Source organism: Erpetoichthys calabaricus, chromosome 11 (assembly GCF_900747795.2).
Source record: "Erpetoichthys calabaricus chromosome 11, fErpCal1.3, whole genome shotgun sequence".
Lineage (NCBI taxonomy): Eukaryota > Metazoa > Chordata > Cladistia > Polypteriformes > Polypteridae > Erpetoichthys > Erpetoichthys calabaricus.
In genome coordinates this window covers 73,697,919-73,715,798 of record NC_041404.2, presented here as the reverse complement: position 1 = coordinate 73,715,798, position 17,880 = coordinate 73,697,919, and the positions used below count along the sequence as shown (strand labels likewise).

Genomic DNA, 17,880 nt, shown 5'->3' with positions numbered 1-17,880 from the left:
GGAATGCCAAAATATCATGCAAATTTTAAAAATATATACAGAAATGTTGAAGTCAAAATTCTAGTTTTTTGTTTTGTTTTTGTTTTTTAAATAAAGAAGGCATTTTTAGTAGTAGTAGTAGTGATACTAGTAGTAGCAGTAGTACTGTCATGTGCACAGATGTCAGTTAAATTCTTACTATACTTGTATGCCCAAATTACATGCAACGTGTCACTGCTGTTCAGTGCCAAGAAAAACATGAAGCTATTAAAATACTGAACTGCATTTTATTTAATAGAAAACACAAATCAGTATACCTTATGCACACCTTACCTCTTTCATTAAAAATTCTGAATAGTCAAAGCCTAGCTGGAATATTCTCCATTACAAGAGTAGCAGGGAGTCGGAGGCTATCCTAGCTGCATTTCACATGAAGTAGAAGACAGAGAATAGATGGGACACCAGATTGTTTTCTTCAAACTCAATTAGACACCTGTAGGGTCAATTTATAGTGACCAATAATTTTAAAATACATGTGGGTGTAAAGAAGAGTGCCTCAAAGTAAATTTACAAATTACAAACTCCACAGAGACTTTGACCAGACCAGGATTTAAACTGCAAGACCCTTTTCCTGTGAGACAGTACAGTAGTGTGAACATTTGCTTTAGAAGGAGTAAAACTGAAATGAAATGGGTTAAAATAACAGAAGAATACTGACTTCACAGTCTAAGGTGATATGACATACATTCATCTACTGAACCCAATCTTTCCAATCCCACATGAACACAGGGGACTTGCAACCTTGAAACAAATGGGGAATGGAATGGAACTGCAGTCAAAATGTTCTAAGGTAGCAGGGTTACCGACTATGTCACTCTATGAGAGATACAGTTCCATATTTGAAAAATGACCACATTCTTATTTACTAATCATATATTAAAAAAGTCTATTTGAAAACAAACATTTCTAAAATGGCAGGACATAAGTTCTAAGTTGTAGCAGTACACTACTTCTAGTTCCACTAGATGTTTAAGTCACAACATGCTCCAGATACTGAAAGTACATCATGTTTCCATATCATAGATAACAGAGTTAAAGCTAAATTGATTCTTTTGCACTTTTCTGGGGCGTTTACAAAAGAGGGTTATCACAAGTGCCATTTTGAACATATGACCATATTTTCATGAAAAATCAACTTCTGATTTCAACAAATATACACATTTTGACATTCCTAGAACACATTTTGTTGTTTTTTTTTTTACAAATCTTTGTTCATATGTCTAAGGTACGATTTCTTAACTGTAACTCATGAACAAACTGACTGATTCTTGTTAAATGTTTTGGACAATTTGTATTTGAATTTCACAGAATTTGGCATGTTCACTTATGACTTCAATTAAATTAAATTAAATTAAATCTGTACACCATATTAATGTTTTAAACATGGAGACAGTAACGTGATGGCCATATCAGATTTTTAGATGGCAAAAATGGATGAAGTGTTCTCTTTGAAGGCCACTTTATTAAATTGTTCAAGGTGTCGGGTTTAATGGGTCTGTTTTAAAAGCGAATTAGAAATCCCTGTGTACCAACAAAACACAGCAATCAATCAGACGTCAGTTTCCTGCTTTTCATTTAAAACATCAGTGAAAGCCACAAACCTCACAAATACTACTATTGATAGCACTGCTTGTGATTCTGAAATTGGATGTAATATAGCAAGACATGCAGCCACCAGCAGAATGAAGTGCTATTTACAATGCTCAAAATTGAATATACAGTTTTCATTTGAAAGAGTTTAATATTTTTGAAGATTATCTGTCTATACATTGTGCCATGGCCTCTCCAAATAGCAAGAAATTTCCAGGTTCAAGGGCACCACCAGGATTGAATAGCACAGAGTTAACATCTAGAAAAAACATTCAGGCAAGAGAGAGAGAGACAGTGCTACTTTGGCAGCAGGAGAGGTCCTACATATACCAGTTTGGGAATGCAGGGGCCACTAGTGGGTAGTACATTCTGTACATGTGTTGTGTACCCTGGAAGGGCATTAGGCAGGAGAACTAGTGTGTGTGTGTGTGTGTGTGTGTGTGTGCGTGCGTGTGCGTGTGTGTGTGTGTGTGAGAGAGAGTTGGCTAGAGTGCAAATGTGCCAATTCTCCCACAGGACACTGCAGGGCAGGTGACACAGTACATACCAGGAACAATTGAACATTAATAAAACAGAATCATAGTCATTCACGCCTGCAAAAGGACATGAACATACAAGTAATGAGGCTAAATAAGGAAGATCCAAAGAATATTGTCAAAAGTGAAAGAAAATATCGTCAAAAGTCAATATTGTCAAAAGTGAAAGAAAACAAGTTACTTGAGAAAGTACAGCAAAAGTGGAACAGAGTTGAATGCAGCACACTTCCTTTTTTACTGCAAATGAGATTATTGGAGGGATAATGATACACTGTTGCAGAGGTGGTATGGCAACTGCATGAGAAGCGAAGTATGTGACTGACTACAGAGCTGTGGCTTGAGGTCACAGCTGCAGCAAGACAGTGCATTTCCTGACAAGTAAATGGCTGCTGCTAAAGAGAATTATCAAGTGATAATATATGGGGATGTTAGCAATAAAAAAGTGACAAAAATACCCAGAAAATGTCAGGAACATTTTGTAGATGATGTCTATGATTAAATGGACAGGATGAGTTTGGAATGATATAACCAAAAAAATGTTTTTTTTTCAGGGTAATATTATCATTTTATTGTGTAAGTGTAAAAGGAAGTGGTAGAAAGGTAAAATTGTTATGTATGTGTTTTTACCATCATGTGAGAGAATTTCATATCTAACATTAACATTTAAACATACAGAACTCTGGTGACAGGCTTTGACATGCATCAGCAGCAGCTTTAAAACTTACAAACATTCTAAGCAATCAGTCCGTTTATAGTGCCAACTATAATAGCGAGGATAATGTAAATAATAAGGTGGAAAGATTTACTGGTAATACTAAAGTGAGAGCTGCTGTTGACATAGTTGCACCTGTAAAGACAGTTAAAAAATCTTCTACTGCTGTTGACATAGTTGCACCTGTAAAGACAGTTAAAAAATCTTCTAGCATTGTTATACCATGGAAGACCCAAAGAGTGTCTGATTTAAAGAGAACATGCCGTAGAGCTGAGCGTAAATGGAGGAAGACTAAACTAACTATCCACTATGAAATATTAAAAGTTAAAATAACAGAATACAATAACACAGTCCGTCTTGAGAGGCGCTGCTATTTCTGTAAGATTATAAATAACAATGCTAGTAATCCCAGAGTCTTATTCTCAACGATTGATCGTCTGCTAAACCCAGGTAACTCAGAGTAATGCCTCCTAAGTACTTCCAGTAAAACCTGTGAGGTTATTGCTGTATTTTTCAATCAAAAAATTAATGATATTAGAAATAACATAGTATATCTCCCCAACACTAAGGATCCTCCTAAACCCCAGTATTCCGTTATAAACAAATTAAACTCTTTCACTAGGATAGATTTACCTGATTTGCATAAAATAATTTCTCAACTGAAACCCTCCACCTGCGTCCTTGACCCAATACCAACAAATTTTTTCAAAGAAGTATCGGGCGTGCTAATCGATAATATTCTTGACATAGTAAATTTGTCATTAGATACGGAGGTCTTCCCAGACTGTCTTAAGACAGCTGTAGTTAAACCCCTACTTAAGAAAAATAATTTTGACCCCTCTCCTCTTGAAAATTTTAGACCCATCTCTAACCTGCCTTTCTTAAGTAAAATTCTAGAGAAGGCAGTCATTATGCAGTTAAATGACCACCTCAATAAACATACTATTCTTGATAAATTTCAGTCAGGTTTTAGAACAAATCACAGCACAGAAACTGCACTCGTTAAAGTAGTAAATGACTCGCGGGTAAATGCAGACAGAGGCCATTTATCTGTTCTCATCCTCTTAGATCTGAGTGCCGCATTTGACACCATTGATCATAATATTCTTAGAAATCGCCTTAGTCAATGGGTGGGCCTCTCTGGCAGTGTCTTAAATTGGTTTGAATCCTACCTAGCAGGGAGAAAATTCTTTGTTAGTTGTGGTAATTACAACTCAAAGACACATGATATCCTACAGTATATGGTGTTCCACAAGGCTCTATGCTGGGTCAGCTGCTTTTCTCAATCTACATGCTTCCGTTAGGTCAGATTATCTCAGGGCACAACGTGAGTTACCAGAGCTATGCTGATGACACACAGCTGTATTTATCAATAGCACCTGATGACCCCAATTCTCTTGATTCAATAACACAATGTCTGACTTGTATTTCAGAATGGATGAATAGTAACTTTCTCAAACTAAATAAAGAGAAAACTGAAATGGTAGTGATTGACAATAATGGATACAATGAGGCTATTAGAAATAAACTGGATACATTAGGATTAAAAGTCAAGACGGAGGTAAAAAGCTTAGGGGTAACTGTTGACTGTAATCTGAATTTTAAATCACATATTAATCAGATCACTAGGACAGCATTTTTTCATTTAAGAAACATAGCAAAAGTTAGACCTCTTATATCATTGAAAGATGCTGAGAAATTAGTTCACGCGTTTGTTTTCAGTCGACTAGATTACTGTTATGCAATCCTCTCAGGAATACCCAAAAAAGACATAAATCTTTTGCAACTAGTGCAGAATGCAGCTACTAGAATCCTAACCAGGAAAAGAAAATCCGATGTCACTACACTGGTTACCTGTGTCATTCAGGATTGACTTTAAAATTCTGCTTATGGTTTGTAAAGCCTTAAATAATCTCGCCCCATCTTATATATCGGAATTTCTGACATCTTATATTCCAAATCGTAACCTCAGATCCTCAAATGAGTTTCTCCTCAGAATTCCAAGAGCAAAACTTAAAAGAAGTGGTGAGGCGGCCTTCTGCTGTTATGCACCTAAAATCTGGAATAGCCTGCCAATAGGAATTCGCCAGGCTAATACAGTGGAGCACTTCAAAAAACTGCTGAAAACACATTATTTTAACATGGCCTTCTCATAACTTCACTGTAATTTAATCCTGATACTTCTGTATATCCAATTCATTATAATAACTATTCATGGTGGCTCTAAAATCTGTACTAACCCTTACTCTCTCTTCTGTTTCCTTTTCCGGTGTCCTTGTGGTGGTGGCACCACCACCATCTACTCAAAGCACTGTGATGTTCCAACAGTGATGGATTAAAAGCCAGAAGTCTGCATGACCATCATCATCAAGTCCTTCCGTGAGAACCCTAAATACAAAGAGGACTATTTCATTTATGTTAGGTAGAATGCCCAGAGGGGACTGGGCGGTCTCGTGGCCTGGAACCCCTGCAGATTTTATTTCTCCAGCCGTCTGGAGTTTTTTTTTTTTATTTTTTCTGTCCCCCCTGGCCATCGGACCTTGCTCTTTTTCTATGTTAACTAATGTTGTCTAATTTTAATTTATTTTGTCTTTTATTTTTCTTTTCTTCATTATGTAAAGCACTTTGAGCTACTTTTTTGTATGAAAATGTGCTATATAAATAAATGTTGTTGTTGTTATCTTTTAACCTGGACTTTTCTTAGGGAGCAGCTCTGGACTGGAGTGAGTGGAATGTAATAGTATAGTGTGATCTATGGACACAGCAACAATTCATACAGGCTGTGATGGTTGTGTGATGTTTAGCACACTTGCATTTCATCCAAGAAATCTAGGCTGAATTCCTGCCAATTAGATATAGCTTTTTTCTTAATCAAGTATTTGCCTCACCCTTTTTGTCATGGCCCCCAGCTACCATGGTCTCAATACACTACAAGGAAAAAGCTTGCCAGGGCTAAAAATATTTATTTGCTAAATGTTTAAGAGTTAATACAGTTAGGCCATGTATAACTGGTAATTACTTTTTCCTTGTCTGTATTTCAACATTCTCACCTTAACAAAGTAGGATAACTCATTTGTTTAGTTTTAAAATATTAAGTCATATCAATAGATAGATAGATAGATAGATAGATAGATAGATAGATAGATAGATAGATAGATAGATAGATAGATAGATAGATAGATATACCTTTATTTATCATTGAGGGGAAATAGATAGATAGATAGATAGATAGATAGATAGATAGATAGATAGATAGATAGATAGATAGATAGATATACCTTTATTTATCATTGAGGGGAAATAGATAGATAGATAGATAGATAGATAGATAGATAGATAGATAGATAGATAGATAGATAGATAGATAGATAATGATAGGAAATGTGCATGATCTAGCAGCAACATACATCCAAAAGTTGTCTCACAAAAACAGTAAAAAAAAAGGTTTAATTATTACAATTATTACATTATCAGAACAGTACAAACACTATTATGTGTGTGTACATGCAGCAAAAATGTAAACCTTTTCTTTTATTCCTCACATGATTAGGTGTAGTGGTAACGTGTTGGTTGGATGGGAAAGCAAGAAATTCTCCGTACTCTATCATAATAATATATGTCACAATAAATTTAAGCCAGATGCTAAATGGAATCTAGGTGTAGAAGTGTTCACTGTAATGGCCAGGCATTCCATCCTAGGCTAGTTTCTGTTTTACACGATCCTTTGTGAGACAAAACTGCAAAGAGACAAAAAATTGGATCTCAGAATGAATGCAGAGTTGCTTGTGGTTTGATTCCTATTTGAAAAAAAAGGAACCTTTCAATAGGGAATGCTAAGAAAATGCACTTTTACAAATACTCGTCCATTGCTTACATGTACTTTTTACAACAAATATGCCAGGCATACCACAGCGAATCAGCGGTGTACACTGAACTACCGATCTTGTCCTGCTTTATTGAAATTCAGTCATTAAACCACAACATCGGCTAAAAATGTGGCATACTCAAGCAAAGCACTCACCTTTATTCTAATTGCAGGTCATTGGACTCTTCGCTTAAAATGCCGTTATGAAACCAACTTAACCAGATCAGCGCAGGAGATGTACAGTATATCACCTTTATGTAGTGCCTTTCATTAGTGAGCAACACCTCAAGTACTGGTAAGTTAAGAATGTTTGCAACAGTACGGATCTGAAATGTTACTGAATTTTTTTTCACGTAATAAGTAGCCTACAATGCAAATGTGTTTTAGCTTGCGGGAATAGTTCAATATAGCCATTATCTGCCTTGCTTCCTCGATATGCCTTAGTAAGGTATCCTACTTTTGCAGGCCACGCGGGACATTCTGATGTTGGGCGTATTATTAAATGGTGCAGAGGGATTATTAAAAACAAAAGGAACAAATCAGTGCTAAATTCCTACTGAAAATTGATGTTAAAAAGGGGCCCGTCATGGCCACAAGCACGGCGGTACTTTCCTAGCTCTATCAAATAATGACAGACTTTACGCGCTGTCTTTGCCAGCAAGTGCCGCGCGACGTCAGGAGGGGAGCCGTCTGTCAGCCGCGTCGCAGCAACTCGCGCGCGAAAGAAGCGAGCGCGCGGCCGCCGGAGTGACGTGTTATGTTAAAGAGCCGGAGCCGGAGCTCGAGGGGTGAGATGCTGTTATGTTCTTTTTAGACGACAAAGTGCGAGAAAGACGAGGTGGAGAGAGGATTATAATGTAATAAAAAGAGAACGAATACATTCAGTAACTAAGTCGTAGTGAAAAGAATCAGAATATCATATATCCGTCTGGAGTCACTTACCCGATGGAAGACGGCATTTGGTGATTTATCAAGTATGCGTATTTCATTGCTAATAATAAAGATAAGTGGACCGTTTGTACTACAATACCCGAAAATGGCCGCTGTGAAATAATGTAACATTAAGGTAAATGTCTTATTTTCTAAATACCACAATGAAAGACTGCAATTTGAATTTATTTTTCGCAAAAGATATAGCCTAGCTTAATTGTCTGTGGTTATCTTCGTTGTTATAGAAAATCAAAAAAAAAAGGGGGGGGGGGGTATTTTAAAAATAATGTTCTGGGAATTTCCATCTTTTTGATGTAGACCATACGTGTTCAGCGTGGTTATTTTTAAATGTTTACACACATTTAATAAAATTCTGCGCTGAACCGAAATCGGGTAGTCGTCGCCTTCCCTTGCTGCATTGCCGCTTTCGAGTAAAAAGCGAATTAATAATGGAGTGTTTTGTACTGTCATTTGCAAACGTTCACCTGCGCTGTTGGCTCGAAATGGAGCATTCATACAACGTTGTAATTCGACTTGCAATGAGGAAACCGCGTTGTTGCAATATGCAAGCTCGTTTATGGACCTGATTTCGTCTTATTTTATTTTGCTTTCGTGTGCGCTGGACTTGGCAATCGAGCTGATTTTTTTTGTCTCCATGTACATCCCTACAGATGATCCGCGTTTCTTTGCTTTAATCGTGCTTCTTATGACAAATTTTGCCTAATCGATAAAGCGTACACTTGTATTCTAGTCCTATTTTATTTTAGAATATGTATATTCCACCCGGAAGTGCTTGATGTTGGTTTAAAGAAACTGATGATTGGCGAGGTTACCGCCGAGGAGTGCGAGTAAAGGAGAGAGCGGGGGTGGTAAGTTCTGCAGCTTCTGAGGTTTGTCTCAGTGAGATAAACGAAAATCTGACACCATTTTTCAATTGTTAATGGGAAATTTTATGATTTTTTTCCCCCGAATTTCCCAGATTTGCCTAGCATTAAAATCGTTGCAAGTCTTCTTGGTAACTATAATGACACTTCAAACATTGAGAGGTGACTGGTTATCTTTTGTTTGTATTACAGTTTTTTCTGAAGTGGAAGAACATGTTTTTATTTCTCAGACTTTGATCATGAAGTGAATATTTTGTTAGTATTTTAGAAGCTAATGGATATCTTGCTTAAATAGAACTCGGTTATTATAAATTTAAATATCATGAAGATCTGTGGAGATACTCCGTCTTTAAATTTTCCCTAGCTTGTTAAGTTCTATGCAGATTTAAAGGATTTTTAAAGTTAATATAAAACTACAGCACTTATGATCTTTTGGCAGCAACAGGAGGTTTGTGCCATTTAACTTAAAGATATCGGTATATAATTTAACAGACGTTTTGCACATTTGGCCAGCATTACCAGTGTATTACTGCCTCGCAACGTTCCAAATGTTGTTTATTTACCAGTTTTTTTTTATAAGCTTTTAATATCCAACATATGGTTCCTCTGTTGACAATGAAGAAGAAAGGAAAAAAACACACTAATGAAAACCCTTTGTTATGGGCAACTTGTGCAGTATCATTTTTTTAAATACAAATGTAAATATGTCATGTGTAATTTTAATTTTATGTAAATGTTGCATGGCAGATAAATACAGGTTTGCAGCTTCTGGAGGCACTACACGTTAACTATTTATTATGTTAGATTAAAATGTTACAATTTGTAAATGTTATGGTGTTTCTTTTAAATTTCTTCTAGTAAATGTTTATTTAAAAAATGCTTTTGGATACACAGTGAACGGTTTCTTTTAAGGACACCTGCTCTTCTCCTTGAGACTGAAAGGTCAGAAACTGTCATTGTTATTGGCAGTTGTCAGTTATTTCATTTCTGTGGGTGTGTTTTCAGTCTTGAGAGCCGATAACTTAAACTATATATTTAAGAAGATTTGAACCTGGCATGTTAGGGAATGTTGGATGTGTCCACAGGAGGTAGGGTATTGTAGTTAACCTTGACATTAATGGGGGTATGACAACCAGCAACAAACCAATCAAGTTCTATTCCTGTCAATGAAAACCTTGATGTTGCAGTATGAAAAGAAATATAAACAGTGGATGGAATAGAATTGGGGAAGCATTGCCTGATTTATTGAATCATTTGGTTGTTGAAAAGTTCATCTTGCTGAGTATCAGGATACAGTCAAGTGATGATTATGTATGGCATGTTTAAATTGGGACACAAATTTGTGCTCAAGCTAGGGTTGGGACTTGGACCAGTCTACTTGAGAAAATTCACTATTTCTGAGAAACTCAATTTTGTTTTGTCCCTCTGTTTTGAGATCAGTGATCTTTGGAAACATGAGTTCTCTTCCAAGCTTCTAATTTTTAGCGGACTGAACAAAGTTCCCCATGCAACATTTTCTGATTTCATTCTCTGCAAGAATTCCTTTAAATTTCTAGCAAATTGTCCAATTTGTACTAATGAGAGGCTTCTACTATGCTTGGCTACATGCATACTTTTCCAGGGACTGGGGCAGTGTTATGTTTGTACCACATATAGTACTTTGCAACATAGAAAGAAAAAAAAAAAAAAGGAAAAGCTTAGTCTTAGCTCTGTCTGAAAATAAGACATTTTTCTACTTTACTCCCCTGTTTTGCTGAAATCCAAGATTGGCTTTAGGATGATTCATTGTTTGAGATGGACTATTACCACTTTTAAACGCAGGCCAATCATTTACAATATATTTGACTGATTAATTGGCAGATGCAGGTTACACTACTGTCAGGCACTCATTCCTTTGTATTTTATAAGTTGATTTCTGGTGTCTAATTGGTTTCCTTTACAAAAGCTGTCACTCTTCTTGAGAGAGAGAGAGAGAGAGAGAGAGAGAGAGAGAGGGGTTTGGAGCATGCACTGATAGAACGTTGCTGCACCCACCACACAACGAACCACCTGTTTTGGGACCCGAGTATAGCAGGTGATACCTCAGCACCACACTTTAACAGTGTGAGTTTTTTTTACGGTGGCTGGAATGCCAAGCCTGCCACCAATCCCCAAGTTTTCCCTGTAAATTGGAGGACCTACTTGCAGGGCTGGATGCAGATTAATGTCATACCCTGAATGAAGCAATTGCAGATTAAGGGTCGTTGCTCAAGGGCCCAGCGGAGTGGATTCCTTTGAATGATCTTTCAGCTTTGTTTTAATGCCTTTCTTTTTGATTTTGGGGAAGCACAATAACACAGTGGTTAGTGCTGCTGAATGAAAGATCAAATATTCAGGGTTCAAATCCCATTTCTCATTGTTGCTTTGGTGGGGTTTGTCCATTGTACATGTGCCTTTGTGGGATTTCCTCTGGTTACTCTGGTTTAGTACTAACATCCCCCTTATGCCTTCATGTTTGGCGAATTGCAGTTGCAAATTAACATTAGAATTACCAGAGCCTACGAAAAAACTCGTAAATCCAGCCCACCTTAAATCCCTTCGCACCTCTACATCAGCGTCTTTGTCTTCAAAATGTGTCGATAAGCCCAAGCAGCAAGCAGCCTGCTATACCATCCCCCACTGCCTCGGAACGGGCAAGAAGTTCTCCCAGTTCCTGCCTTGATTGATTATCTGGGAGTGAGCTACCCAGAATTGTAAGGGGGGCCAGATTTATGAGTTTTTTCGTTGGCTCTGGTAATTCTAGTGTTAACTTTCTTTGATTTTTAAGTATGGATGTCCTGTATTTGTAACTGGATTCTATGATGACCACGGGCCTCATTTGTAAAGTTTCTGTACACACAAAAAGCAGCTCAATGTGTTTAAGCAAACTTTTGGGATTTATAAAAGAAAAGTTGATGGGGTAACATGCATATTTACAGGAGCTCTGGCACATGCTTAATGGAGAAACTGAGAAGTGACGACACCCAAACCAGCTAAATGATGACTTGCGTGCATAATACATATCATCAAATGGTTATTATAATATTGACAGGACAATTATTACACCTCAAAAGTGAATTAATATGATATTCAGACTGTATTTTAGTTGCTGTTTAAGAGGGAGAGTGCTGCATATTCACAGTGAGGAACTTTTTCTGTTTTTCATCAGTTTATATACACTACCTGTTGTTACTTTTCAGGAAACTGACTGACGGGTCATGAATATCTCAGCCAAGCTTCACTATGTCATGCCCACAGTGCTGGAAGCCATTAATTGACTAGTGGAGTGCTACATCCAGTTTTTTTACAGTGTGGGTACACATACTGTACATAAAAACATAACGCGCTTTTGTCAACATAAAAAGGCAATTTTCAGCGGTGTGTGGTGTTTGTATTCGGTACACTTTACTGCACATTTGGCAAGAATGGAGCTGTTTTTGTTAACCCTGAGCAGTAGCATTCCATTAACACACAAGTCATCTGTGATGCCAAGATTAGACCAACAAAGTAGTGGCTCAGTGGTCTGTGTCTACCCTTGATTCATTTGAGGCAAACTAGCTTTGACAGATGTGGTGGCTGACTTATTGGTAAGGTAACTCTGAACCTTCAGATTTTTATATGGCCTGTTATTCATTGTAACAGCAATCATGTCTTTATATGTGCCAGGTAATACCAGTTACCTGCTCAGATGCTGGCACCTTATACCTATCTTAGAACTCTAGAATGCGCATGACTCCTCATGACCTTGCGTTCTTCGTTGCAGAGCAATGCAATTGTGATTTATAATGGGCAAATTGCATAGAAATATGCGTAGGCTAAGGTTTTATAAATCAAACTATTTATTTATGTTTTGCATTGCACATATTTTCGTTCTGCCTGTTTTATAAATGAGGCCTTTAGTGTCCTGTCCAAGACTATTTCCCCAAGACTATTTCCTGTATTTGGTTCTGCTGAGTTAGGACCTGGCACCCTGCAACATTTGGATTAAAAGTACTTGAGAATGTTATGTCTTTCTGATTTACTATTTTAATCCGAAAACCTGACCAAGACTCTAAGGTAAACACATTATCACATTATTTTTTAAAACTTAGAAAAAAAATTAATTTACCACACTGCATGTAGTGGTATTGTGTTATTCAGCTTGATTGCATTCCGTGTTAACATTTCATTTGCATATTGGTGAAGTGTGAGTTAAGTGTGTAGTGTAGATAATGGATACCCTGGGGAGCTTTATATATATAAAAAAATATAATAATAAAAAAAAAAAATTATCATCAGAATTTAAGAAAGGCGTCTTTCACAATGGCAGAGGCCCTGCACAGAGAACATGTCCTGGATTGCGGAAAGCGAGAACCCTATGATCCTCTCAGCTGTCCTCACTATGCGCTGCAGAATTTTGCTCTTACAGGGCTCCAGACAGAAAAAAAAATTTGGGAGCCATTGGCTCCTAAACCCAAAATATTTAGGAGCCAAATGCTTTTTTTTGGGAGCCATAATCTCTACTGCATGCCAAATATGAAATAAACAAATAATATTTACTTGTATTGTTTATTTGTTTCTTCGGTCTACCTCACACTGCCTTTCCTTTCTCCTATCTGAGCTATTTGACCTGCCTACTAGTGTCCTCTGCAAGGTCTTATAGATAATAATAACAGAAGAATAAATGACACATAAATGTGAACAGTGCAAATGTTTACTAATAAGCAATTCTTCAAGTCCAGAGTCTTATACACAACATGTGTAAGGAACACTACAAATACAAACACTGAAAATGTCTTACACATAATAACACAAGAATTAACACAATAACAAACATTATAAACAATCATTTCTGAAATAATCATTTCGCAATGAGTGTACAAATATAAAGAATTTAATTACTCTTCAAGTTCACTGTCACTAACCATTACAATGTCAGCATCATTAGGCCAGCCAGTATACTTTGGTCTGCGCTTTTTTTTTTTGCTGGCTGACAACCAGTGCTTTACACTGGGCTCTGGGTCAAAAAGTTCAAGTGTAGGGCCCTCTGTACTGATCCTTACCAAATCTTCCAGTGTTTCTACACTTAGGGAGTTGCGCACTTTTGATTTTATTCTGTTTTGTGCTGAAAATCCTCACTCGCACTGAGCTGCAGATATCGGAAGCACCAGCATTATTTCGACTAAGTGAAGCAGATTTTTAAAATCTGTACAGAATGGCTCCTTGCTCAGCATCACTGTTCATAGGTCACCGTAAGTCTTATCCATAAACTGACCCTTAACTAATATTTTCAACATTAGTCTTTCCTTCTGCACAGCTGTGACATCACAGCCATTGTTTGATAAGAGCTACCATTTAACAAGTGTGTCTATCTCACACTTGCTATAGCTATCAATGTCCTCTGGCCATGCATCATGACAAAACACTGAAAATGACTTGATGATTTCTGATCCCTTTGAATGTCCACCTGACATCATGTTTGTAAACCTGATCTCCAATTCTTTAACAGTAATGTGAACTGTTTTTTCAATTGCGGCCTTTAGATCACTTCTGAATGTGGCCTGATTTTGGGGGCCTTTCAATTTAACATTTTGGAAGGTTATGACTGTGTGGCTACTTGCAGCCCTCTCAGTCCTGCTTATTGATGGCCCTTCCTGTTGCACTGAACCTTCAGGCTGAGAACCTATGTGCTGTAAGAATTCCTGCAGCTTCCCTTCTCTCAAAGCATTTTCCTTCAATCCTTTAATTGTTACCACACAGCCCACAATTGCAGCAACTGCCTGAGGAAGTATATGAGAATTTTTTGAAGTGTAAGGCTCAGCTTTGAGACCTCTGAAAAAAGGTCATTTAAAAAGTGACAAAAGGCAACGAAAGACAGGCTTTCCATTTGCTGAACAATGTGTTTGGCTCTTCCCTTTATGTCTATGTTTTTGGACATGACTGCAAGGTGCTCCATATGATGATGCACAGCAGTGTACTGCCCCTGACCTGTTGCATAGTTTGAATGGAGAAAAACTGAGAGTGCCCAATAAATGTGTGGCAACCAGCGCTGAGTTTTTACTGCTGATAAGATGCACAGTACGTGTTCCCATGTTTAATAACATGCCTTCATTCCTATCATCATGAAAAAGATATCACATATACATCTCAGTGTTTTAATTATTCAGAGAGCTGTAATATCACGAATGTAATGGATTATGTGTCCTGTCCGAGAAAGAGAAAGAACGGAAGCACGTAGTGATTCACACACACAGAGCACATACAAGATCAAACACGGAACAAAGCATTTAACGTGCTACTTGAGAAACTAGTAAAATAAACGATTTTAAGATGAAGTTTATGATGTTCTACTTTAATGACAAAATAAACTACGTGATTAAAGTGGAAATCTTGAGATTAAAGTTGACATTTCGTGCTTTTTTCCCCACTGTGTGCCTATTTTTTTTTCTCTGTACCCTAATAAGCTTTCATATGACACTCAGACGGTCCGCTACGAGTTGCCTTTTCACGCCGACTTTGATATGTGACAAGTTCTTTTTTATTTCGGGCACTGTGCGACTTTGTGAACTTGAGCTTTCGAGTTTCTCCGATACTATGTCACTCGATCAACTTTCTTTTGTTGATTTATACCACTGTTTAAACCAACAAATGGTACGTTTTTCCTTTGCCTCCACTTGGTATTCGCTGAAATTCTTTCCCCCGTGCTTTTCCCATTGTCTCTTCATAGAAGGCTATTTATATTGATTTGCATATTCAAAGAGGTATAATTCTGGGAGGAGTTGGGGCGGGACAGAAGGCACGTGCACGTGCGTTACTTTTCACGCTGATCTGGATTTATGTAGTGGAAGAACGTGAAAGTTTCCGTACGCACAGAAAAATCCAGATGCAGGAATTTTGTGCTTATGTCATGTTATAGTGTGAGTTCTACGCACGGCGTTACACATGAGGCCCCAGATGTTCAACCTTCCCTCTGTAGGATGTGTCGTCATTGTTGTTGATCGGGGCCACTATGGTTGTATCATCCAAAAACTTGACAATGACATTGAACTCAGACTTGCTGGTGCAATCATGGGTGCCTGTGCTGAGCCTGATGGTGTTTGATGTTCTGCTGCTAGTGCGGCCCACGTGTGGTGCCTCTATCAAAAAGTCTAGAATCCAATTACACAGTGGAGTGTCAATGCCCAAAAGAGAGTTTCCTCACCAACTGCTGGAATGATTGTGTTGAAAGTGGAAATTAGTTAATTGGTTTCCATGTACAGTAATACCTCCTCGATCGCGGGGGTTGCGATCCAGAACCCCCTCGATCACTTAGGGAGTTGAGCACATGCCTATAAGGTTTAGCAGAGGTGAAGCACCTCCTAGTGCTTATCTACAAGCAATTATCTATCCTGTCCAATTCCATGATTGACTCTGGCTTCTTTCATGACTCGGGTGCTAAGCTCTGTTATTGATATAGATAAATTATACTGTTGCTGTGACTAGGGATGGGCGGTATGACCAAAATTCTATATCACGGTATTTTTCTAAATTATCCCGGTTTCACGGTATTTGACGTAGTGCTGGGTGGTATACCGGTTCATACCGAAAACCGTTTTTTATGATATGGATTTTTCTTATACCGCAACACCGGTTTAAATTGCCTAAACGACGTTCGGAACGTGGCGCAGCGGGAAACTGTTCTAGTGGGGACCTTTTTCACTGCTACACTGCTAAACATAGATTTGTTGCACTAGGGCTCTTTTTCACTTCTACACCACCAAATAGTGGGCGGTAGCATAGGTATGCCGCGTGGCGAAAATGGACAGAGAGCCGAAAAAAAGCAGTCACGTCTGTCGCCTGGAGATGCTTTAGTTTTAAAAGGTCAGATGTGTAAATACTGTTTCTATACTACTGGATAATACTGCAAGCCAAGTTTTACTTGTTTTATTTGTTTTCAATACAGTGTAATGTGCCTGGGTACTGTGTAATAGTGTGACGACATTTTGACTTTATTCTCGACATTTCCACTTTAATCTTGACGCTTATGACGAGAATAAAGTCGACATGTTGACTTTATTCTCGTAATTTGTCATTAAAGTAGAACATCGTAAACTGAACTTCATCATAAAATGAATATTTAATTTACTAGATTTTCTCAAACCCCGTCATAAATTATATAGCACATTAAATGCTTTGTGTTAAGTGATTCGTTCAGAGAAGGGCGCAACTCTGAATGGATGGCATAATTAAACATGTATAACGAATTACATCTTGCCTGAAGAAGGGGCCTGAGTTGCCTCGAAAGCTTGCATATTGTAATCTCTTTAGTTAGCCAATAAAAGGTGTCATTTTGCTTGGCTTTTCTCTACATGTATAACGAAGATATTTTTAAAGTTCTGAACACTCCGTGGGCTAAGTTTATAACTAGTTTTAATTTCACAAAGACGTTTATCGTATGGTGATTGGTTATGTGGTGAAAGAAAAAGGAAGGATAGGAACTGGGGTTTTGGTAGCCTACGTCAGATAGAGACAGCATGCATGCAATAAAGATAGCCCGCTCATAAGAACATGCATTGAATTCTGTGTTCGTGTCTCCGACCAGCAGATCACAAACCCAACATTTACACAATATTTAAGTTAAACCTGTGCAATAGCTATTCATACATCCAGTTTTTTGGAGCCTCGTCACACCTGCCATAAAGTTCTCTACACTGAACATACACCTGAGGACCCCTTACTGCGAGGGAGCAGCACTACCGCCTCACTACCGTGCATGTGTAATACCTGCTTTAATGCATTTCATCATGAAAATGATATCAAGTATTTATCTTAGCATTCTAAATTTTCAGAAAGCAGGAATATCATGAAGTGAATGGATTCTGTATGATGATCGCTGTCTTCTCTTAGTGCGGAGGAAGTCAGTTTAAGAAGCGTAGTGATTAACCACTGGGTCGGGGAACGTAACACAAAGCATTTAATGTGCTGCATTAATTTATGACGGGGTAAACTAAGTAATTGATTAAACATTGACTTTAGGAAGAAGTTTAGTTTCCGACATTCTACTTTAATTATGAAGTAAACTATGAGAATAAAGTGGAAATGTTGACTTTGTTCTCGACATATAGTTTGTTTTTTCTTCCCAGTATAGCTTAGCTTGAAGTAAGGTCCATATTAATGCAGTTTGCCTACATGATGGTTCAGTTGGTAAAGAAGTCATCACCAAGTTGCACTTGTTGTATTTTATTTTAATTTGGTGAATACTGTGTAATGCACCTGGGCTTGAAGTCTTGAAGTAATAGTGCAACTATCAGTAATAATACTATTATTTATTTTATTGTTATTATTTAT

General features: G+C 37.6%; 1 protein-coding gene across 6 annotated transcripts in view; it reads left to right on the top strand.

Moving 5' to 3' along the window:
- Positions 1–7,438: 7,438 nt before the first annotated feature.
- The window catches only part of si:dkey-151g10.3 (serine/threonine-protein kinase WNK3), a 343,184-nt gene continuing 332,742 nt past the window's right edge, over positions 7,439–17,880 (top strand). For 5 of the 6 annotated variants that reach the window (XM_051933582.1, XM_051933581.1, XM_051933580.1 and 2 more), the window contains exon 1: positions 7,537–7,808. The gene's annotated coding sequence lies outside the window, so the exon portion shown is untranslated. The other variant, XM_051933579.1, reaches the window with a different exon arrangement.